The sequence below is a fragment of the Pseudopipra pipra genome, chromosome 6 (assembly GCF_036250125.1).
Source record: "Pseudopipra pipra isolate bDixPip1 chromosome 6, bDixPip1.hap1, whole genome shotgun sequence".
Lineage (NCBI taxonomy): Eukaryota > Metazoa > Chordata > Aves > Passeriformes > Pipridae > Pseudopipra > Pseudopipra pipra.
This window is the reverse complement of record NC_087554.1, coordinates 18,010-39,528: the sequence shown is the minus strand read 5'-3', so window position 1 is coordinate 39,528 and position 21,519 is coordinate 18,010. Positions and strand designations below refer to the sequence as shown.

General features: G+C 59.8%; 3 long non-coding RNA genes across 4 annotated transcripts in view; all 3 read left to right on the top strand.

The window, feature by feature from the left end:
- LOC135415333 (uncharacterized) overlaps window positions 1-21,519 on the top strand; it is a 39,421-nt gene that overhangs the window by 12,582 nt on the left and 5,320 nt on the right. The gene's annotated exons all lie outside the window — the stretch shown is intronic.
- On the top strand, window positions 1,015-20,588 carry LOC135415334 (uncharacterized). Of its 2 annotated transcripts, XR_010431090.1 has the most exons (5): window positions 1,015-1,108; window positions 16,898-17,079; window positions 17,180-17,274; window positions 18,318-19,223; window positions 19,645-20,588. It is a non-coding gene; the product is annotated as an uncharacterized LOC135415334 (long non-coding RNA). The 2 variants fall into 2 exon arrangements; XR_010431089.1 differs by lacking the exons at window positions 1,015-1,108; window positions 16,898-17,079; window positions 17,180-17,274 and adding an exon at window positions 17,785-17,939.
- On the top strand, window positions 11,213-12,465 carry LOC135415332 (uncharacterized). The gene is made up of 3 exons (XR_010431086.1): window positions 11,213-11,298; window positions 11,769-12,177; window positions 12,278-12,465. It is a non-coding gene; the product is annotated as an uncharacterized LOC135415332 (long non-coding RNA).

Below are 21,519 nucleotides of genomic sequence, written 5' to 3'. Positions count from 1 at the left end.
GTGAATTTTTGACCTTTTTTTGGGGAGATTTGAGTCAGTTTCTGGACATTTTTTAGGGAGATTTGGCTGACTTTTGGGACAGTTTTTGGGAGATTCGGGTGAGTTCTGGGTCATTTTTGGGGGTAATTTTGCGTCAGTTTCTGGTCATTTTTTGGGGAGATTTGTGTCAGTTTTGGGTCATTTTCAGGGGAGATTTGAGTGAGTTTTGGGTCATTTTTGGAGTGATTTTGGGTCAGTTTCTGGTAAGTTTTTAGGGTGATTCTGTGTCATTTTGGGTCAGTTTTGGGGGTTTTTTTTTGCATTTTTTGGCTCAGATTTTGGGCCAATTTGGAGTTAGTTTTTGGGGTGATTTGGGCCAGTTTCGGGTCAGTTGTGGATCAATTTTTGGGGTGAATTGCATCAGTTTTGGGGGTAATTTGAGTCAGTTTTTGGGGAGATCTTGGTCAGTTTCTCGTCATTTTTGGGGGTGATTTGGGTGTTTTGGGTCAATTTTTGGGGAGATTTTGGTCAGTTTTTGAGTATTTTTGGGGAGATTTTGGTCATTTTTTTTCAGTTTTTGGGATGATTTGGGTGACTTTTGGATAAAGTTTTGGGGTGATTTGGGTGAGTTTCTCGTCCTTTTTTTGGGTGATTTTGGTCAGTTTGTGGTCATTTTTTGGGAGATTTTAGTCAGTTTCTGGTCATTGGAGAGATTTGGGTGAGTTCTGGGTCATTTTTTGGAGTCATTTTGTGTCAGTTTCTGGTCATTTTTTGTGGTGATTTGGGTCAGTTTCTGGTCATTTTTGAGGGTTAATTTTTTTCAGTTTTGGGTCACTTTTTGGATTGATTTGGGTGAATTTCTGGTCATTTTGGGGGGTTACTTTTTGTCAGTTTCTGGTTATTTTTGAGGGAAATTTGGCTCAGTTTCTGGCCATTTTCAGTGATGATTTGGGTCAGTTTTGGGTCATTTTTGGAGAGATTTTGGTGAGTTCTGGGTCAGTTTTTGTGGTGATTTCCGTGAATGGGGGGGGGGAAGACTGAAGCAAGGGCTGCCAGGAAGAACTGGAGTTTCTGGGGAATAAAAGCTGGAAGCGTGCCCCCGAAAGTCCCCAGCCCCGGGTGGTCAGTGGTCTGACTTGCACGGAGCGGTGGCCTTGGCCAGGAGCGGTCCTGCCGTCCTGTAATTTGAATTTCCTGCCCAGGCTGTAATTTTAATTTCCACTGGGTGCTGGCAAAGCTCCCCTGGGGGTGAGCCCCAGTGCCTGGCAGGAGCGGAGCGGGCTTGCGGGGCCCTCCTGGCAGGCGTTGTGTCTAAGGGAAGGGTAGGGGGGCCTTTGTCTGTCCCAGAGGAGCTTCAGTGTTCTTTGTTGCTCTCTGGAGAACTAAGAACTAAAAAAAATAAAAGCAAACGAGAAAGAAAAGAAAAGAAAATGAAATGAAAAATAAATAGAATAAAAAATTAAGGCAATAAAGAAGGAAAATGAAAGAAAAAAAATCAAAGCGAGCAAAGTAAAAAGGCCCTAATAAAATGCCAAGTGAAATGAAAGGGAAAACCAGGGCTTCTTGGGCACCCCGGGGTTTACTTCCCGCCCCGCCCCGCCCCGTGACTTGGGGGTCCCCCCTAAAGTATGAGAAGGGGAGCCCAAAAGGTGGTCGGGGGAAGGGCGGGGAGCCGAAAAGGCAGCGGAGGGGGTGCCGCGAAATGTGAGGGAGGGGCCGGGGCAAAGCGGGCGAGGCGCGCGCAGCGAGAGCGAGCGAAGGCGGGCGGTGTGGGGGGGGCAGGCAAGGTGGCGACGGCGGCGCCTGCGCAGTCGTAAGCGAGACGCCGGCGATCACGAGGTAAGTGAGGGCGGGCGGGCGAGGGCAAGCGGCGACGCATGCGCAGTGGCTCCTGTGCCGCTGCAGCGCTCCCCGCTCGACTTGAGGGCCGGCTCCGGCGGCACGGCGGGAGCTGCGGTCTCCCGTCTCTCCCGGGGTGTGCGCGGGGGGAATAACGTGAAGATTTTTGGGGCGAAAGCGCAGAAATTAGCGAGGGTCGTTGTCCGGGTAAAGCGGGGCACCGGAAGTAGAGAGCGACCGGGCTGTTTTGGAGGGCGCACCACCCGGACCGGAAGTGCTGCGAGGCCGTACACAAAGATGGCGGCGCCATGACCGGAAGTCCTCCAAGGCCGTACACAAAGATGGCGGCCCCGGCCCGGAAGTCGCCCCGAGGCCACACTCAAGATGGCGCCGCCAAAACCGGAACTTAGCCCGGCCACACTCAAGATGGCGGCGAGAGGCCCACTCGCCTCAGAGAGGCGTTTTTCCTGGTGCCTGACCTCCGCTCCGCCCCGGACCCCCGCCCCGCGCCCGCAGCGCCGTCTCGCCGCGCCGCTTCCCGCTGTGGGGACGGGGCGGGGCGCTCGGCGGCGCCGGGCGCGGGCGGCGGGTTCGCGGGCGGCGGCAGGCACCGGCGCCGGCAGCCCCCTCTCGGCGACGCGGCGCGCCGCGCAGGCGCAGGACCCCAGGTGGTCGCCGCCCTCCCGCCCGCCCGCCCCGCTCCGCTCCGCTCCCGCCGTGCCCCGGAGATGCTGTCGGGGCTGCGCCGCCGCCTCCCCCCCCCGGAAGCGACCCACGGCGGCGGATCCGACGTCGGGCTCTGCAGGAGATCGTCGCCGGGGTAAGCGGGGGCCCGGCGGGGGGGCGGCGGCCGCTCTTCTGCCTCTCCCGCGGCCAGCGGGGCCTGCAGGCAGGGGAAGCGACAGGCAGGTTTCTCGCCTCTGCGGAGACACTCGCACCTGCGTGCCGCCGCCAGGAGAAGGGGCGGCGAGAGCGGCAGGCGGCAGGGCCGGGCTCGGATGTGCCCTGGCATCGCACCCCCCCCGCGGGGAGGCTCTGTGCCGCCTCAGGGACAGAGGAAGCGGATCTTGCAGGACCCCTTTGTTCGCTCGTTGAGCTCGCAAGAGACACAAGGGGCATGAAATCCCAGGGCAGCTGCGCCTGCCGGAGGGGTTGCAGGGAGAAGCAGCTGGGGGGGGGGGGTTTGCTCTCTGCCCCTTTGCCACCTTCCCCTCGCTTCCCTGGGACTGCAGGGAATCCCAGCTCCCCTTGGCTTCTCCGGGGGCCTCGCGGCAGGGTTTCGAAGTGTGGCCCTGAGATTTTCTGGCCTTGGAACTGATGGCTGTTTCGGGGCACGTCTCCCCGGGCAGTGTGTCTTTTAACGCTTGCCGGGGCAGGAGAATTACGGCGGAAGAAAGCAAAGAAAGCCCAGAGCCTGGAGTAGGCAGGCCCGGGCCTCTGGCGAGCCCAGGCCTTGCTGCTCGGTGCCGATTGTGCCCGGGGCTTCTTCCTCACCGTTGGGGTCCAAATGAGAGGGGAGCAAGAGGCAGAACAGCCCGCTGCTGCTGCTGCTGCTGCTGCTGCTGCTGCTGGGGCTGAACTGTCTGCAGTGCCCGGGGGCCGGGCAGGACTTGGCCCCGATGCCTGCATTGCTCTGCAGCGGCCAGGGAGGGGTCCCAAAAGTCATCCCCCCGCCTGCTGTGCTGCACAGCAGGGGCTGGCTAGGCCGGTTCCCGGCCGGGGGAGCCCGGGGGAGGCCGTGCTGGGGCTGAGGGGCTGCTGCTCTCTGGGCCTCTCGGGGTTTGCCTTGGAATCCCAAAGCCTGGGCCTGCGCGGGGGGGAGGAGGCAAAGGGGACTGTAAATTGGTCTGTTGGGGAGTGTTTTGGGGCCGAGTTCATGCTCTTGGCTTGTTGTGTGTCAATTCCCAGCCTCGGTCAGGGCTTCGCGGGGAGCGTTGCTGCTGCTGCTGCCGCTGCCGCCGCCGCCGGGAGAGAGAAGTCCTTTGGGAAGCCGGGATAAAAACAGCAACTCTGTGAATTGCCCAGCTTTTCCTAGGGAAGGGCAGGTTTTAGGGAAGAAAGGCCCGTCCTCGCGAAAGGCGCCGCGGGTCTCGCAAGGGGGGGGCCGCGCGGCTGCAGTGCCGTTCCCGGCCGTGTCCGCCAGGCGGCGACTGCGAGGCGGCGCCCGGCGGTCGGGGCGGGCTGGGAAGCGGAGAGCTGGAGTGTTTTGGCACTGCCGGGCTTCTCCGAGCTTCAATCCGGAGTGGGAGCTTTTTGTGGGACTGCACAGCGAAGCTGCCTGTGGGAATGACCCGGCTGTTGCTCGGTGTACTCCTAACGACAGTGTCTTTTACTCCGTGTTCCCAGGCTGCCTCTTTTCCTTCGGTCGCCGTGGACACTGTGCCGGACGCCTCTGGCAGGACTAACTACCGTGGCTTTTACGTCCAGCGTGCTGTGCTGTGAACCTGCAGGTAAGAAAAGCTGGGAGTGCAGTCCCTCTGCTTTGATTGCTGTGTCTCTTTGGGAGTTGTTTCGGAGGGGAATGAGAGAGCGATTTGGTTTGAAGGGGACCTTCAAAGGCCACCCTGTCTTCCGTGGGCAGGGGCACCTTCCACTCTCATCCCCGGTTGGATGCTGCAGGTCCCATCCAGCCTGGCCTGGAACACTTGCAGGGATCCAGGGGCAGGCTCAGCTTCCCTGTGCGGTGTGCTCTAGTAGCTCTCCACTGGCATGATGAAAAATTTTGTCAGTGTGTTTTGTTCGAGGATGGGAAGCAGGACCGGGGTGAAAATTGCGTTCTCTGAGGTGCAGAGGGAAATAATTCTCCTTTGAAGTCAAATGTACTGGGTTTTGCACGAGCCTCGTCTGCCTTATGTTTGAATTGCTTTCTATTCTCGGCAGTTGTTTTAAATTAAACTTTTATTTTGTGTCTCCCCCCTCAGCATCCTGTCCGAGACAAAGCTACCTTTCTTTCCTCGTGGGAATGGACCGGCCGGGCTTTGGCAATCTGTCCCCTCGAAAGACAAAGTGACCTCTTGCAGCAGGGGAAGACTGAAGCAAGGGGTGCCAGGAAGAACTGGAGTCTCTGGAGAATAAAAGCTGGAAGTATGGCCCCGAAAGTCCCCAGCCCCGGGTGGTCAGTGGTCTGACTTGCACGGACCGGTGGCCTTGGCCAGGAGCGGTCCTGCCGGCCTGTACTTTTAATTTCCTGCCCAGGCTGTAATTTTAATTTCCACTGGGTGCTGGCAAAGCCCCCCTGGGGGTGAGCCCCAGTGCCTGGCAGGAGCGGAGCGGGCTTGCGGGGAGGTGTTCACCCGGTCAGCGTCAGGAACCATCCTAACTGAGGCCTCGGTGAGTGCTTTTTGTGTGACTGGAGAGTGAAGCTGTGTGAATGACCTGGCTATTGCTCAGTGTACTCCTAATTAAAGTGCCTTTTACTCCGTGTTCCCAGGCTGCCTCTTTCCCTTCGGTCGCCGTGTGTGTGCCGGACACCTCTGGCAGGACTAACCCTGTGGCTTTTATGTCCAACGTGCTGTATGCCTGCAGGTAAGAAAAGCTGGGAGTGCAGTCCCTCTGCTTTGGTTGCTGTGTCTCTTTGGGAGTTATTTTGGAGGGGAAATTTGGTTTGAAGGGGACCTTCAAAGGCCACCCTGCCTTGCGTGGGCAGGGGCACCTTCCACTCTCATCCCTGGTTGGATGCTGCAGGTCCCATCCAGCCTGACCTGGAACACTTGCAGGGATCCAGGGGCAGGCTCAGCTTCCCTGTGCGGTGTGCTCTAATAGCTCTCCACTGGCATGGTGAAAAATGTTGTCAGCGTGTTTTGTTCGAGGATGGGAAGCAGGACCTGGGGGAAAATGCCATTCTGTTAGGTGCAGAGGGAAGTAATTCTCCTTTGAAGTCAAATGTACTGGGTTTTGCACGAGCCTCGTCTGCCTTATGTTTGAATTGCTTTCTGTTCTCGGCAGTTGTTTTAAATTAAACTTTTATTTTGTGTCTCCCCCCTCAGCATCCTGTCCGAGACAAAGCTACCTTTCTTTCCTCGTGGGAATGGACCGGCCGGGCTTTGGCAATCTGTCCCCTCGAAAGACAAAGTGACCTCTTGCAGCAGGGGAAGACTGAAGCAAGGGGTGCCAGGAAGAACTGGAGTCTCTGGAGAATAAAAGCTGGAAGCGTGCCCCCGAAAGTCCCCAGCCCCGGGTGGTCAGTGGTCTGACTTGCACGGCCCGGTGGCCTTGGCCAGGAGCGGTCCTGCCGTCCTGTAATTTGAATTTCCTGCCCAGGCTGTAATTTTAATTTCCACTGGGTGCTGGCAAAGCTCCCCTGGGGGTGAGCCCCAGTGCCTGGCAGGAGCGGAGCGGGCTTGCGGGGCCCTCCTGGCAGGCGTTGTGTCTAAGGGAAGGGTAGGGGGGCCTTTGTCTGTCCCAGAGGAGCTTCAGTGTTCTTTGTTGCTCTCTGGAGGACTAAGAACTAAAAAAAATAAAAGCAAACGAGAAAGAAAAGAAAAGAAAATGAAATGAAAAATAAATAGAATAAAAAATTAAGGCAATAAAGAAGGAAAATGAAAGAAAAAAAATCAAAGCGAGCAAAGTAAAAAGGCCCTAATAAAATGCCAAGTGAAATGAAAGGGAAAACCAGGGCTTCTTGGGCACCCCGGGGTTTACTTCCCGCCCCGCCCCGCCCCGCCCCGCCCCGTGACTTGGGGGTCCCCCCTAAAATATGAGAAGGGGACCCGAAAAGGTGGTCGGGGGAAGGGCGGGGAGCCGAAAAGGCAGCGGAGGGGGTGCCGCGAAATGTGAGGGAGGGGCCGGGGCAAAGCGGGCGAGGCGCGCGCAGCGAGAGCGAGCGAAGGCGGGCGGTGTGGGGGGGGCAGGCAAGGTGGCGACGGCGGCGCCTGCGCAGTCGTAAGCGAGACGCCGGCGATCACGAGGTAAGTGAGGGCGGGCGGGCGAGGGCAAGCGGCGACGCATGCGCAGTGGCTCCTGTGCCGCTGCAGCGCTCCCCGCTCGACTTGAGGGCCGGCTCCGGCGGCACGGCTGGAGCTGCGGTCTCCCGTCTCTCCCGGGGTGTGCGCGGGGGGAATAACGTGAAGATTTTTGGGGCGAAAGCGCAGAAATTAGCGAGGGTCGTTGTCCGGGTAAAGCGGGGCACCGGAAGTAGAGAGCGACCGGGCTGTTTTGGAGGGCGCACCACCCGGACCGGAAGTGCTGCGAGGCCGTACACAAAGATGGCGGCGCCATGACCGGAAGTCCTCCAAGGCCGTACACAAAGATGGCGGCCCCGGCCCGGAAGTCGCCCCGAGGCCACACTCAAGAGGGCGCCGCCAGGACCGGAACTTAGCCCGGCCACACTCAAGATGGCGGCAAGAGGCCCCCTCGCCTCAGACAGGCGTTTTTTCCTGGTGCCTGACCTCCGCTCCGCCCCGGACCCCCGCCCCGCGCCCGCAGCGCCGTCTCGCCGCGCCGCTTCCCGCTGTGGGGACGGGGCGGGGCGCTCGGCGGCGCCGGGCGCGGGCGGCGGGTTCGCGGGCGGCGGCAGGCACCGGCGCCGGCAGCCCCCTCTCGGCGACGCGGCGCGCCGCGCAGGCGCAGGACCCCAGGTGGTCGCCGCCCTCCCGCCCGCCTGCCCCGCTCCGCTCCGCTCCGCTCCCGCCGTGCCCCGGAGATGCTGTCGGGGCTGCGCCGCCGCCTCCCCCCCCCGGAAGCGACCCACGGCGGCGGATCCGACGTCGGGCTCTGCAGGAGATCGTCGCCGGGGTAAGCGGGGGCCCGGCGGGGGGGCGGCGGCCGCTCTTCTGCCTCTCCCGCGGCCAGCGGGGCCTGCAGGCAGGGGAAGCGACAGGCAGGTTTCTCGCCTCTGCGGAGACACTCGCACCTGCGTGCCGCCGCCAGGAGAAGGGGCGGCGAGAGCGGCAGGCGGCAGGGCCGGGCTCGGATGTGCCCTGGCATCGCACCCCCCCCGCGGGGAGGGTCTGCGCCGCCTCAGGGACAGAGGAAGCGGATCTTGCAGGACCCCTTTGTTCGCTCGTTGAGCTCGCAAGAGACACAAGGGGCATGAAATCCCAGGGCAGCTGCGCCTGCCGGAGGGGTTGCAGGGAGAAGCAGCTGGGGGGGGGGGTTTGCTCTCTGCCCCTTTGCCACCTTCCCCTCGCTTCCCTGGGACTGCAGGGAATCCCAGCTCCCCTTGGCTTCTCCGGGGGCCTCGCGGCAGGGTTTCGAAGTGTGGCCCTGAGATTTTCTGGCCTTGGAACTGATGGCTGTTTCGGGGCACGTCTCCCCGGGCAGTGTGTCTTTTAACGCTTGCCGGGGCAGGAGAATTACGGCGGAAGAAAGCAAAGAAAGCCCAGAGCCTGGAGTAGGCAGGCCCGGGCCTCTGGCGAGCCCAGGCCTTGCTGCTCGGTGCCGATTGTGCCCGGGGCTTGTTCCTCACCGTTGGGGTCCAAATGAGAGGGGAGCAAGAGGCAGAACAGCCCGCTGCTGCTGCTGCTGCTGCTGGGGCTGAACTGTCTGCAGTGCCCGGGGGCCGGGCAGGACTTGGCCCCGATGCCTGCATTGCTCTGCAGCGGCCAGGGAGGGGTCCCAAAAGTCATCCCCCCACCTGCTGTGCTGCACAGCAGGGGCTGGCTAGGCCGCTTCCCGGCCGGGGGAGCCCGGGGGAGGCCGTGCTGGGGCTGAGGGGCTGCTGCTCTCTGGGCCTCTCGGGGTTTGCCTTGGAATCCCAAAGCCTGGGCCTGCGCGGGGGGGAGGAGGCAAAGGTGACTGTAAATTGGTCTGTTGGGGAGTGTTTTGGGGCCGAGTTCATGCTCTTGGCTTGTTGTGTGTCAATTCCCAGCCTCGGTCAGGGCTTCGCGGGGAGCGTTGCTGCTGCCGCTGCCGCTGCCGCCGCCGCCGGGAGAGAGAAGTCCTTTGGGAAGCCGGGATAAAAACAGCAACTCTGTGAATTGCCCAGCTTTTCCTAGGGAAGGGCAGGTTTTAGGGAAGAAAGGCCCGTCCTCGCGAAAGGCGCCGCGGGTCTCGCAAGGGGGGGGCCGCGCGGCTGCAGTGCCGTTCCCGGCCGTGTCCGCCAGGCGGCGACTGCGAGGCGGCGCCCGGCGGTCGGGGCGGGCTGGGAAGCGGAGAGCTGGAGTGTTTTGGCACTGCCGGGCTTCTCCGAGCTTCAATCCGGAGTCGGAGCTTTTTGTGGGACTGCACAGCGAAGCTGCCTGTGGGAATGACCCGGCTGTTGCTCGGTGTACTCCTAACGACAGTGTCTTTTACTCCGTGTTCCCAGGCTGCCTCTTTTCCTTCGGTCACCGTGGACACTGTGCCGGACGCCTCTGGCAGGACTAACTACCGTGGCTTTTACGTCCAGCGTGCTGTGCTGTGAACCTGCAGGTAAGAAAAGCTGGGAGTGCGGTCCCTCTGCTTTGATTGCTGTGTCTCTTGGGAGTTATTTTGGAGGGGAATGAGAGAGCGATTTGGTTTGAAGGGGACCTTCAAAGGCCACCCTGTCTTCCGTGGGCAGGGGCACCTTCCGCTCTCATCCCCGGTTGGATGCTGCAGGTCCCATCCAGCCTGGCCTGGAACACTTGCAGGGATCCAGGGGCAGGCTCAGCTTCCCTGTGCGGTGTGCTCTAATAGCTCTCCACTGGCATGGTGAAAAATGTTGTCAGTGTGTTTTGTTCGAGGATGGGAAGCAGGACCGGGGTGAAAATTGCATTCTCTGAGGTGCAGAGGGAAATAATTCTCCTTTGAAGTCAAATGTACTGGGTTTTGCACGAGCCTCGTCTGCCTTATGTTTGAATTGCTTTCTGTTCTCGGCAGTTGTTTTAAATTAAACTTTTATTTTGTGTCTCCCCCCTCAGCATCCTGTCCGAGACAAAGCTACCTTTCTTTCCTCGTGGGAATGGACCGGCCGGGCTTTGGCAATCTGTCCCCTCGAAAGACAAAGTGACCTCTTGCAGCAGGGGAAGACTGAAGCAAGGGGTGCCAGGAAGAACTGGAGTCTCTGGAGAATAAAAGCTGGAAGCGTGCCCCCGAAAGTCCCCAGCCCCGGGTGGTCAGTGGTCTGACTTGCACGGACCGGTGGCCTTGGCCAGGAGCGGTCCTGCCGGCCTGTACTTTGAATTTCCTGCCCAGGCTGTAATTTTAATTTCCACTGGGTGCTGGCAAAGCCCCCCTGGGGGTGAGCCCCAGTGCCTGGCAGGAGCGGAGCGGGCTTGCGGGGAGGTGTTCACCCGGTCAGCGTCAGGAACCATCCTAACTGAGGCCTCGGTGAGTGCTTTTTGTGTGACTGGACAGTGGAGCTGTGTGAATGACCTGGCTATTGCTCAGTGTACTCCTAATTAAAGTGCCTTTTACTCCGTGTTCCCAGGCTGCCTCTTTCCCTTTGGTCGCCGTGTGTGTGCCGGACACCTCTGGCAGGACTAACCCTGTGGCTTTTATGTCCAACGTGCTGTATGCCTGCAGGTAAGAAAAGCTGGGAGTGCAGTCCCTCTGCTTTGGTTGCTGTGTCTCTTTGGGAGTTATTTTGGAGGGGAAATTTGGTTTGAAGGGGACCTTCAAAGGCCACCCTGTCTTCCGTGGGCAGGGGCACCTTCCACTCTCATCCCCGGTTGGATGCTGCAGGTCCCATCCAGCCTGGCCTGGAACACTTGCAGGGATCCAGGGGCAGGCTCAGCTTCCCTGTGCAGTGCTCTCTAGTACCTCTCCACTGGCATGGTGAAAAATGTTGTCAGCGTGTTTTGTTCGAGGATGGGAAGCAGGACGTGGGGGAAAATGCCATTCTGTTAGGTGCAGAGGGAAATAATTCTCCTTTGAAGTCAAATGTACTGGGTTTTGCACGAGCCTCGTCTGCCTTATGTTTGAATTGCTTTCTGTTCTCGGCAGTTGTTTTAAATTAAAATTTTATTTTGTGTCTCCCCCCTCAGCATCCTGTCCGAGACAAAGCTACCTTTCTTTCCTCGTGGGAATGGACCGGCCGGGCTTTGGCAATCTGTCCCCTCGAAAGACAAAGTGACCTCTTGCAGCAGGGGAAGACTGAAGCAAGGGGTGCCAGGAAGAACTGGAGTCTCTGGAGAATAAAAGCTGGAAGTATGGCCCCGAAAGTCCCCAGCCCCGGGTGGTCAGTGGTCTGACTTGCACGGACCGGTGGCCTTGGCCAGGAGTGGTCCTGCGGGAAGCACCTTTGCCCAGGCTGTAATTTTAATTTCCACTGGGTGCTGGCAAAGCCCCCCTGGGGGTGAGCCCCAGTGCCTGGCAGGAGCGGAGCGGGCTTGCGGGGAGGTGTTCACCCGGTCAGCGTCAGGAACCATCCTAACTGAGGCCTCGGTGAGTGCTTTTTGTGTGACTGGAGAGTGAAGCTGTGTGAATGACCTGGCTATTGCTCAGTGTACTCCTAATTAAAGTGCCTTTTACTCCGTGTTCCCAGGCTGCCTCTTTCCCTTTGGTCGCCGTGTGTGTGCCGGACACCTCTGGCAGGACTAACCCTGTGGCTTTTATGTCCAACGTGCTGTATGCCTGCAGGTAAGAAAAGCTGGGAGTGCAGTCCCTCTGCTTTGGTTGCTGTGTCTCTTGGGAGTTATTTTGGAGGGGAATGAGAGAGCGATTTGGTTTGAAGGGGACCTTCAAAGGCCACCCTGCCTTCCGTGGGCAGGGGCACCTTCCGCTCTCATCCCCGGTTGGATGCTGCAGGTCCCATCCAGCCTGGCCTGGAACACTTGCAGGGATCCAGGGGCAGGCTCAGCTTCCCTGTGCGGTGTGCTCTAATAGCTCTCCACTGGCATGGTGAAAAATTTTGTCAGTGTGTTTTGTTCGAGGATGGGAAGCAGGACCAGGGTGAAAATTGCGTTCTCTGAGGTGCAGAGGGAAATAATTCTCCTTTGAAGTCAAATGTACTGGGTTTTGCACGAGCCTCGTCTGCCTTATGTTTGAATTGCTTTCTATTCTCGGCAGTTGTTTTAAATTAAACTTTTATTTTGTGTCTCCCCCCTCAGCATCCTGTCCGAGACAAAGCTACCTTTCTTTCCTCGTGGGAATGGACCGGCCGGGCTTTGGCAATCTGTCCCCTCGAAAGACAAAGTGACCTCTTGCAGCAGGGGAAGACTGAAGCAAGGGGTGCCAGGAAGAACTGGAGTCTCTGGAGAATAAAAGCTGGAAGTATGGCCCCGAAAGTCCCCAGCCCCGGGTGGTCAGTGGTCTGACTTGCACGGACCGGTGGCCTTGGCCAGGAGCGGTCCTGCCGGCCTGTACTTTGAATTTCCTGCCCAGGCTGTAATTTTAATTTCCACTGGGTGCTGGCAGAGCCCCCCTGGGGGTGAGCCCCAGTGCCTGGCAGGAGCGGAGCGGGCTTGCGGGGAGGTGTTCACCCGGTCAGCGTCAGGAACCATCCTAACTGAGGCCTCGGTGAGTGCTTTTTGTGTGACTGGACAGTGGAGCTGTGTGAATGACCTGGCTATTGCTCAGTGTACTCCTAATTAAAGTGCCTTTTACTCCGTGTTCCCAGGCTGCCTCTTTCCCTTCGGTCGCCGTGGACACTGTGCCGGACACCTCTGGCAGGACTAACCCTGTGGCTTTTATGTCCAACGTGCTGTATGCCTGCAGGTAAGAAAAGCTGGGAGTGCAGTCCCTCTGCTTTGGTTGCTGTGTCTCTTGGGAGTTATTTTGGAGGGGAATGAGAGAGCGATTTGGTTTGAAGGGGACCTTCAAAGGCCACCCTGTCTTCCGTGGGCAGGGGCACCTTCCACTCTCATCCCTGGTTGGATGCTGCAGGTCCCATCCAGCCTGGCCTGGAACACTTGCAGGGATCCAGGGGCAGGCTCAGCTTCCTTGTGCAGTGCTCTCTAATAGCTCTCCACTGGCATGGTGAAAAATGTTGTCAGCGTGTTTTGTTCGAGGATGGGAAGCAGGACCTGGGGGAAAATGCCATTCTGTTAGGTGCAGAGGGAAATAATTCACCTTTGAAGTCAAATGTACTGGGTTTTGCACGAGCCTCGTCTGCCTTATGTTTGAAGTGCTTTCTGTTCTCGGCAGTTATTTTAAATTAAACTTTTATTTTGTGTCTCCCCCCTCAGCATCCTGTCCGAGACAAAGCTACCTTTCTTTCCTCGTGGGAGTGGACCGGCCGGGCTTTGGCAATCTGTCCCCTCGAAAGACAAAGTGACCTCTTGCAGCAGGGGAAGACTGAAGCAAGGGGTGCCAGGAAGAACTGGAGTCTCTGGAGAATAAAAGCTGGAAGTATGGCCCCGAAAGTCCCCAGCCCCGGGTGGTCAGTGGTCTGACTTGCACGGACCGGTGGCCTTGGCCAGGAGCGGTCCTGCCGTCCTGTACTTTGAATTTCCTGCCCAGGCTGTAATTTTAATTTCCACTGGGTGCTGGCAAAGCCCCCCTGGGGGTGAGCCCCAGTGCCTGGCAGGAGCGGAGCGGGCTTGCGGGGCCCTCCTGGCAGGCGTTGTGTCTAAGGGAAGGGTAGGGGGGCCTTTGTCTGTCCCAGAGGAGCTTCAGTGTTCTTTGTTGCTCTCTGGAGGACTAAGAACTAAAAAAAATAAAAGCAAACGAGAAAGAAAAGAAAAGAAAATGAAATGAAAAATAAATAGAATAAAAAATTAAGGCAATAAAGAAGGAAAATGAAAGAAAAAAAATCAAAGCGAGCAAAGTAAAAAGGCCCTAATAAAATGCCAAGTGAAATGAAAGGGAAAACCAGGGCTTCTTGGGCACCCCGGGGTTTACTCCCCGCCCCGCCCCGCCGTCCGCCCCGTGACTTGGGGGTCCCCCCTAAAGTATGAGAAGGGGACCCGAAAAGGTGGTCGGGGGAAGGGCGGGGAGCCGAAAAGGCAGCGGAGGGGGTGCCGCGAAATGTGAGGGAGGGGCCGGGGCAAAGCGGGCGAGGCGCGCGCAGCGAGAGCGAGCGAAGGCGGGCGGTGTGGGGGGGGCAGGCAAGGTGGCGACGGCGGCGCCTGCGCAGTCGTAAGCGAGACGCCGGCGATCACGAGGTAAGTGAGGGCGGGCGGGCGAGGGCAAGCGGCGACGCATGCGCAGTGGCTCCTGTGCCGCTGCAGCGCTCCCCGCTCGACTTGAGGGCCGGCTCCGGCGGCACGGCGGGAGCTGCGGTCTCCCGTCTCTCCCGGGGTGTGCGCGGGGGGAATAAGGTGAAGATTTTTGGGGCGAAAGCGCAGAAATTAGCGAGGGTCGTTGTCCGGGTAAAGCGGGGCACCGGAAGTAGAGAGCGACCGGGCTGTTTTGGAGGGCGCACCACCCGGACCGGAAGTGCTGCGAGGCCGTACAGAAAGATGGCAGCGCCATGACCGGAAGTCCTCCAAGGCCGTACACAAAGATGGCGGCCCCGGCCCGGAAGTCGCCCCGAGGCCACACTCAAGAGGGCGCCGCCAGGACCGGAACTTAGCCCGGCCACACTCAAGATGGCGGCAAGAGGCCCCCTCGCCTCAGACAGGCGTTTTTTCCTGGTGCCTGACCTCCGCTCCGCCCCGGACCCCCGCCCCGCGCCCGCAGCGCCGTCTCGCCGCGCCGCTTCCCGCTGTGGGGACGGGGCGGGGCGCTCGGCGGCGCCGGGCGCGGGCGGCGGGTTCGCGGGCGGCGGCAGGCACCGGCGCCGGCAGCCCCCTCTCGGCGACGCGGCGCGCCGCGCAGGCGCAGGACCCCAGGTGGTCGCCGCCCTCCCGCCCGCCTGCCCCGCTCCGCTCCGCTCCGCTCCCGCCGTGCCCCGGAGATGCTGTCGGGGCTGCGCCGCCGCCTCCCCCCCCCGGAAGCGACCCACGGCGGCGGATCCGACGTCGGGCTCTGCAGGAGATCGTCGCCGGGGTAAGCGGGGGCCCGGCGGGGGGGCGGCGGCCGCTCTTCTGCCTCTCCCGCGGCCAGCGGGGCCTGCAGGCAGGGGAAGCGACAGGCAGGTTTCTCGCCTCTGCGGAGACACTCGCACCTGCGTGCCGCCGCCAGGAGAAGGGGCGGCGAGAGCGGCAGGCGGCAGGGCCGGGCTCGGATGTGCCCTGGCATCGCACCCCCCCCGCGGGGAGGGTCTGCGCCGCCTCAGGGACAGAGGAAGCGGATCTTGCAGGACCCCTTTGTTCGCTCGTTGAGCTCGCAAGAGACACAAGGGGCATGAAATCCCAGGGCAGCTGCGCCTGCCGGAGGGGTTGCAGGGAGAAGCAGCTGGGGGGGGGGGTTTGCTCTCTGCCCCTTTGCCACCTTCCCCTCGCTTCCCTGGGACTGCAGGGAATCCCAGCTCCCCTTGGCTTCTCCGGGGGCCTCGCGGCAGGGTTTCGAAGTGTGGCCCTGAGATTTTCTGGCCTTGGAACTGATGGCTGTTTCGGGGCACGTCTCCCCGGGCAGTGTGTCTTTTAACGCTTGCCGGGGCAGGAGAATTACGGCGGAAGAAAGCAAAGAAAGCCCAGAGCCTGGAGTAGGCAGGCCCGGGCCTCTGGCGAGCCCAGGCCTTGCTGCTCGGTGCCGATTGTGCCCGGGGCTTGTTCCTCACCGTTGGGGTCCAAATGAGAGGGGAGCAAGAGGCAGAACAGCCCGCTGCTGCTGCTGCTGCTGCTGGGGCTGAACTGTCTGCAGTGCCCGGGGGCCGGGCAGGACTTGGCCCCGATGCCTGCATTGCTCTGCAGCGGCCAGGGAGGGGTCCCAAAAGTCATCCCCCCGCCTGCTGTGCTGCACAGCAGGGGCTGGCTAGGCCGCTTCCCGGCCGGGGGAGCCCGGGGGAGGCCGTGCTGGGGCTGAGGGGCTGCTGCTCTCTGGGCCTCTCGGGGTTTGCCTTGGAATCCCAAAGCCTGGGCCTGCGCGGGGGGGAGGAGGCAAAGGTGACTGTAAATTGGTCTGTTGGGGAGTGTTTTGGGGCCGAGTTCATGCTCTTGGCTTGTTGTGTGTCAATTCCCAGCCTCGGTCAGGGCTTCGCGGGGAGCGTTGCTGCTGCTGCTGCCGCTGCCGCCGCCGCCGGGAGAGAGAAGTCCTTTGGGAAGCCGGGATAAAAACAGCAACTCTGTGAATTGCCCAGCTTTTCCTAGGGAAGGGCAGGTTTTAGGGAAGAAAGGCCCGTCCTCGCGAAAGGCGCCGCGGGTCTCGCAAGGGGGGGGCCGCGCGGCTGCAGTGCCGTTCCCGGCCGTGTCCGCCAGGCGGCGACTGCGAGGCGGCGCCCGGCGGTCGGGGCGGGCTGGGAAGCGGAGAGCTGGAGTGTTTTGGCACTGCCGGGCTTCTCCGAGCTTCAATCCGGAGTCGGAGCTTTTTGTGGGACTGCACAGCGAAGCTGCCTGTGGGAATGACCCGGCTGTTGCTCGGTGTACTCCTAACGACAGTGTCTTTTACTCCGTGTTCCCAGGCTGCCTCTTTTCCTTCGGTCACCGTGGACACTGTGCCGGACGCCTCTGGCAGGACTAAGTACCGTGGCTTTTACGTCCAGCGTGCTGTGCTGTGAACCTGCAGGTAAGAAAAGCTGGGAGTGCAGTCCCTCTGCTTTGATTGCTGTGTCTCTTTGGGAGTTGTTTCGGAGGGGAATGAGAGAGCGATTTGGTTTGAAGGGGACCTTCAAAGGCCACCCTGTCTTCCGTGGGCAGGGGCACCTTCCACTCTCATCCCCGGTTGGATGCTGCAGGTCCCATCCAGCCTGGCCTGGAACACTTGCAGGGATCCAGGGGCAGCCTCGGCTTCCCTGTGCGGTGTGCTCTAGTAGCTCTCCACTGGCATGGTGAAAAATTTTGTCAGTGTGTTTTGTTCGAGGATGGGAAGCAGGACCTGGGGGTGAAAATTGCATTCTCTGAGGTGCAGAGGGAAATAATTCTCCTTTGACGTCAAATGTACTGGGTTTTGCACGAGCCTCGTCTGCCTTATGTTTGAATTGCTTTCTATTCTCGGCAGTTGTTTTAAATTAAACTTTTATTTTGTGTCTCCCCCCTCAGCATCCTGTCCGAGACAAAGCTACCTTTCTTTCCTCGTGGGAATGGACCGGCCGGGCTTTGGCAATCTGTCCCCTCGAAAGACAAAGTGACCTCTTCCAACAGGGGAAGACTGAAGCAAGGGGTGCCAGGAAGAACTGGAGTCTCTGGAGAATAAAAGCTGGAAGCGTGCCCCCGAAAGTCCCCAGCCCCGGGTGGTCAGTGGTCTGACTTGCACGGAGCGGTGGCCTTGGCCAGGAGCGGTCCTGCGGGAAGCACCTTTGCCCAGGCTGTAATTTTAATTTCCACTGGGTGCTGGCAAAGCCCCCCTGGGGGTGAGCCCCAGTGCCTGGCAGGAGCGGAGCGGGCTTACGGGGAGGTGTTCACCCGGTCAGCGTCAGGAACCATCCTAACTGAGGCCTCGGTGAGTGCTTTTTGTGTGACTGGACAGTGAAGCTGTGTGAATGACCTGGCTATTGCTCAGTGTACTCCTAATTAAAGTGCCTTTTACTCCGTGTTCCCAGGCTGCCTCTTTCCCTTTGGTCGCCGTGTGTGTGCCGGACACCTCTGGCAGGACTAACCCTGTGGCTTTTATGTCCAACGTGCTGTATGCCTGCAGGTAAGAAAAGCTGGGAGTGCAGTCCCTCTGCTTTGATTGCTGTGTCTCTTGGGAGTTATTTTGGAGGGGAATGAGAGAGCGATTTGGTTTGAAGGGGACCTTCAAAGGCCACCCTGTCTTCCGTGGGCAGGGGCACCTTCCACTCTCATCCCCGGTTGGATGCTGCAGGTCCCATCCCTTCCACTGGGGGCAAAGGGCCGGGTGAGCGTGGGGTCCCCGAGCTGTGGGGTTGGGCTGTGCTGAGTGGGGCAGGTTGGTCCCTGTTGGTGAGCCCGAGCCTTGGCTTGGGGTTTCAGTAGCCCGGGGGGGCCGAGCTGGGGGGTGTTTGCAGCTCTGCCAGGTCTGGAGCTGACACAGCGCTGGGGGAGAGCCTGGAGCTGGGCTGGGCCGGGGGACAGACGCAGGGGAGCTGGGGGAGGGTTTGGGACTCCCTGGGGGGAAAGGAGGGAAGGATGGGCTGGATGGAGCCACAGGCCTGTGCTCCTGGGAACACACTTGTCCAGAGCGCTGGGATCCGGGTCAAACTCCAGTTCCCCTCGTGTCCAGGGATGCAGGGTCTGAGGGATTGGATTTCCCTGGGGGTTGCAGGAGACCAGGAGTGAGAGGAAACATGGTGCCAGAGCAGGCTGTGTTTCCCTGTGAGGACAGAGAGCCTGTGGGCTGAGGTGAGATTGCTGTGAGTGTTGGGATGAGCATTCCAGAGAATGGGGAGCTTGGAATTCCAGGTGCTGATGGAACCATCGCCTTAGGTGTGTTTAGTTTGTGTCTGTTGGAGCTGGGATTAGGGCTGGAGAGCTGTTGCTGGGAACAAAGGGTGGAGAAAACCTGCTCCACGGATGTGTAAGGAAGGATGGAGTAGCAGGGAAGGGGAGTATTTCTAGACAGTATCAATATTCTCCATGTGGGATGGAGCAGCAATGGGGGTGGTTGGGTTTGGCCTGGGCCGGTCAGGATCCACCATAAACAACCCACCAGACCCTGAACCCTCACTGGACATGTCCAGCCCCTCAGCAGAAACCCAAGTCCTTCATTAACTGTTACAGAGGAAAAATGATTGGTAATTGCTTCTGATCTGTGGAGAATCTCCTTTGGAATGATCAAGCAGAGAGCGTACCAAGGCAAGCAGAGCATTTCGTTTGGCTCTTTTTTTTTTTCTGGTTTGTCATTTTCTGTTTGGCTTCAGTGTATTTTGTGTGCTCCTGTTCAGGAGGCAGTGTATTTTTACCTTGAAATTCGGGGTGATTTTGTTTGTTTGTTTAGGGTTTTTTTCTTTCCCAGTTGAATCAGGCCTAGTCCGATGTTGTCCTACAGGACTGCTTTGGTGCTGGGTCAGAGAGAGAGAAGGGGAATGACTTTTCATTCTCTTCCAAGCAGAAGTGGGAGGTTGTCTTGCCCCTCCCCAAAGCACTGCAGGCACATGGGAGTAGCTCCTTGCTGGCCCACCCAGTTCTCTGAGAAACACCTGTGGGGGAGAGGTTTAAGTCTTAATGACAATGCTTTGGTCTCTTGGTGGCAAAGAGTGGGTCCTACAGTTCCAGCCTGATGAGGGAGAACAGGAACCTCTGTTCTTCGTGCAAACCTTCTGTTACTCCTTGTGCAGTCTTTTCTTTCCGTTGTATGTGTTACTGTCCAGAATCTCTCTAAGGAAAGCTGTTAGAAATTTAGAGGTAGGACTGGGATTTGGGTCTGTTCCCTACAAACTGCTGCAAAGCCTGAAGGACCGGGCTGATGACTGTTCTTAACAAAGGGGGTTTATTAATATTCTGTCAGATTTCCCTCAGCTCTGGGCAGGACAGGCAAGGGTTCGGGTCGGGAATTGTGCAAGCAAGACCTGTTATTTCTCCTGTGCGTGTGTCAGTTTGGCAGAGCTGGGACAAGGAGGACTCGTGCGGGCACCTCCAGAGACAGCGGGAACGGGAGCGTGCTGCAGAGAAGGAAAGTTCCAGGGGGTGGGTGCTGAGAAATTTGTCCTTCCCTTGCCCTGTGCTCTGCACTTAGCAATGGGTCAAGTGCAGAAGTTTCCTGGGGACCCTGGAAAATGAGGCCGGGTCTGCTAAGAAAAGTGGGGCCAAAAGAGCAGGACCCGGGTCTGCGAGCGTGGGAGAAACAAGGGCCGGGTCATCCTCTGCCTCCAGGAGGGAGGGCAGCAGGAAAGGCCACGGACTAAAGCACTGAAGTGCCGTTCCCCAGGGAGCCCCTGCCCAGCACTGAACTTGCTACTGCACTTGCTGTCCCTTTCCCAGCGGAGCCGAAGCGTCGGGTGCGGGTGCCGGGGGGATGGAGCTGCCAAGGACAAACTGGGAGGGTGTTTGTGAAGGAAGGGGGGAGAAGGAGCTCTTGACGTGCTTTTTTTAATTCTTCATCCCACAGAATTGCCACGAGAGGAAATACCTCAGAGGGGCTTCCCTCCAGATAAGCCCTGAATATGCCAGGAGGTTTCAGCCGGGAGAAAGGAGCTGTGGAAGAAAAGCAGCCTAAAAATAGCCAGCGGGGATCATCAGGTTTTCCAGCCAAGAAAAACAAGGACGGAGATGAGGGAATTGGGTTCCAATTCCTAATGCTTTGGTGGGTGTAGGAATGATTTCTGTGTGTTTTCCAGTCCCTTTTGATTCCTGGGAAGATTTTAAAATGATGGCTTTAGCAATCAACTAAATTGGAGATGTTGTTTTTGAGAGGAAATGATGCCAAATAAATGCAGAGAGAGAGCGTGGAATCATCTGGGGATCCTGGAGTGGTTTGGGTTGGAAAGGATCTCAGGGATCATCTCCTTCCATCCCCTGCCACAGGCAGGGACACCTTCTAATAGACATCCAGCCTGGCCTTGGCCACTTGCAGGGATGGGGCAGCCACAGCTTCTCTGTGCCAGGCCACCTCCCCACCCTCCCAGGGAAGAATGTCTCCCTTATGTGCAATCTTTCCCTTTCTTCTCTGCAGGAAGTGGGCTGGGACAAGGGAATTGGCTCCCACGAGGCTGAGGATCAGAGCAGGCTCTGCACAGGGGACGACTTCCACTTCCGAACGGGGAAGGGCACCTTCATCCCCACCCCCGACATGGGGACGGAGTAACATCTGCCTGCAGCTGGCTGGAGTTCCCCTTGGCTCTGGGCTCTCTGCCCACGGGCCGGGGATCATGGCCAGAGTCCTTCAAACCTGGGGCACAGTGGCCTTCACAGCATCCCTGCAGCCCGTCCAGGGCAGGCTGCTGCCCATCGGCCCCTGATCACAGGTGGATGTAGAAGTGATGGTGTTTAGGGAATGTTGATTGTATTTCCCTGACTTTAGCAACGTGGTCATTAAAAAGAGAAAAATAACAAGTCTATGGAAATGCCCTGCACGTGGGAGCTTGCAGCGCTCGGGATTAAACTTGGCTCTATAACGTTAAAACTGTGGGCGAGGGGCGGTGGCCGAGCAGGGCCAGCGGCGGTGCCGGACGGGGCCGGCCCGGGGGTCCCTTCCCCGCGGGGTCGCAGCCGCGGGACCCGCCCCCGCCCCGCGCGGCCCCTCCCGGCGCGCCCCGCCCGGCGTTGGGGGCTGCGGCCGCTCCCGGCGCTGCCGAGGCTGCCGGGGAGGGACCGGCCTGTGCCGGGGGCACGGGGTTCGTTCCTTGGGTTCGAGGGCGGCAGCGGGAGCGGCGCTGCGGGGCGGGACGGGCGGGAGGGGCCGGGGGAGGGCGGGGAAGCCGCGGCGGGGCCCGGGGGCTGCAGCTCTCTGGCTTCCCGACTGGCTTTGCAGACATTTGCCACCTTCAGAGGAGGCACAAATCCCCGCGGAGCTGAGCAAGGGGTGCGGGGAGCGCAGCGAGCTGGGGCGGGGCTGTGGCCAGGGCAGGGTGTGCGCAGTGCCCCAAACCCGCACCCAAAACCAGCCGGAACAGCCCCAGAGCCCAGAGCGAAGCGCCGCGGGATCGCGCCGGCCCCGCCCCTCGACCCGCCCAGGCCCGCCCCCCGGCCCCGCCCTGCCCGCCTCCAAGAATGCCGCCGTCCCCGCTGCCCGCCTCGCTCCCCTTGTCCCGGGAGAGCTCCCGGCCGGGCCGTGACCGCGGAGCTCCCACCGCCCTTCCCCGGCCCCAGCAGCGCCCGCCGGGGCTGCGGCGGCGGCGGGAGCCGCGCTGAGGGAACGGGGGCGGGGCCGGGCTGAGCGGGCGGGGCGGGGCCGCAGGGCCGGGCGGGCTGGGATTGGGCGGAGGCGCTCGATGCTGATTGGGCAGCGCTGCCGGCCCGCGGTATAAAGGGCCGGCGGGGCGGG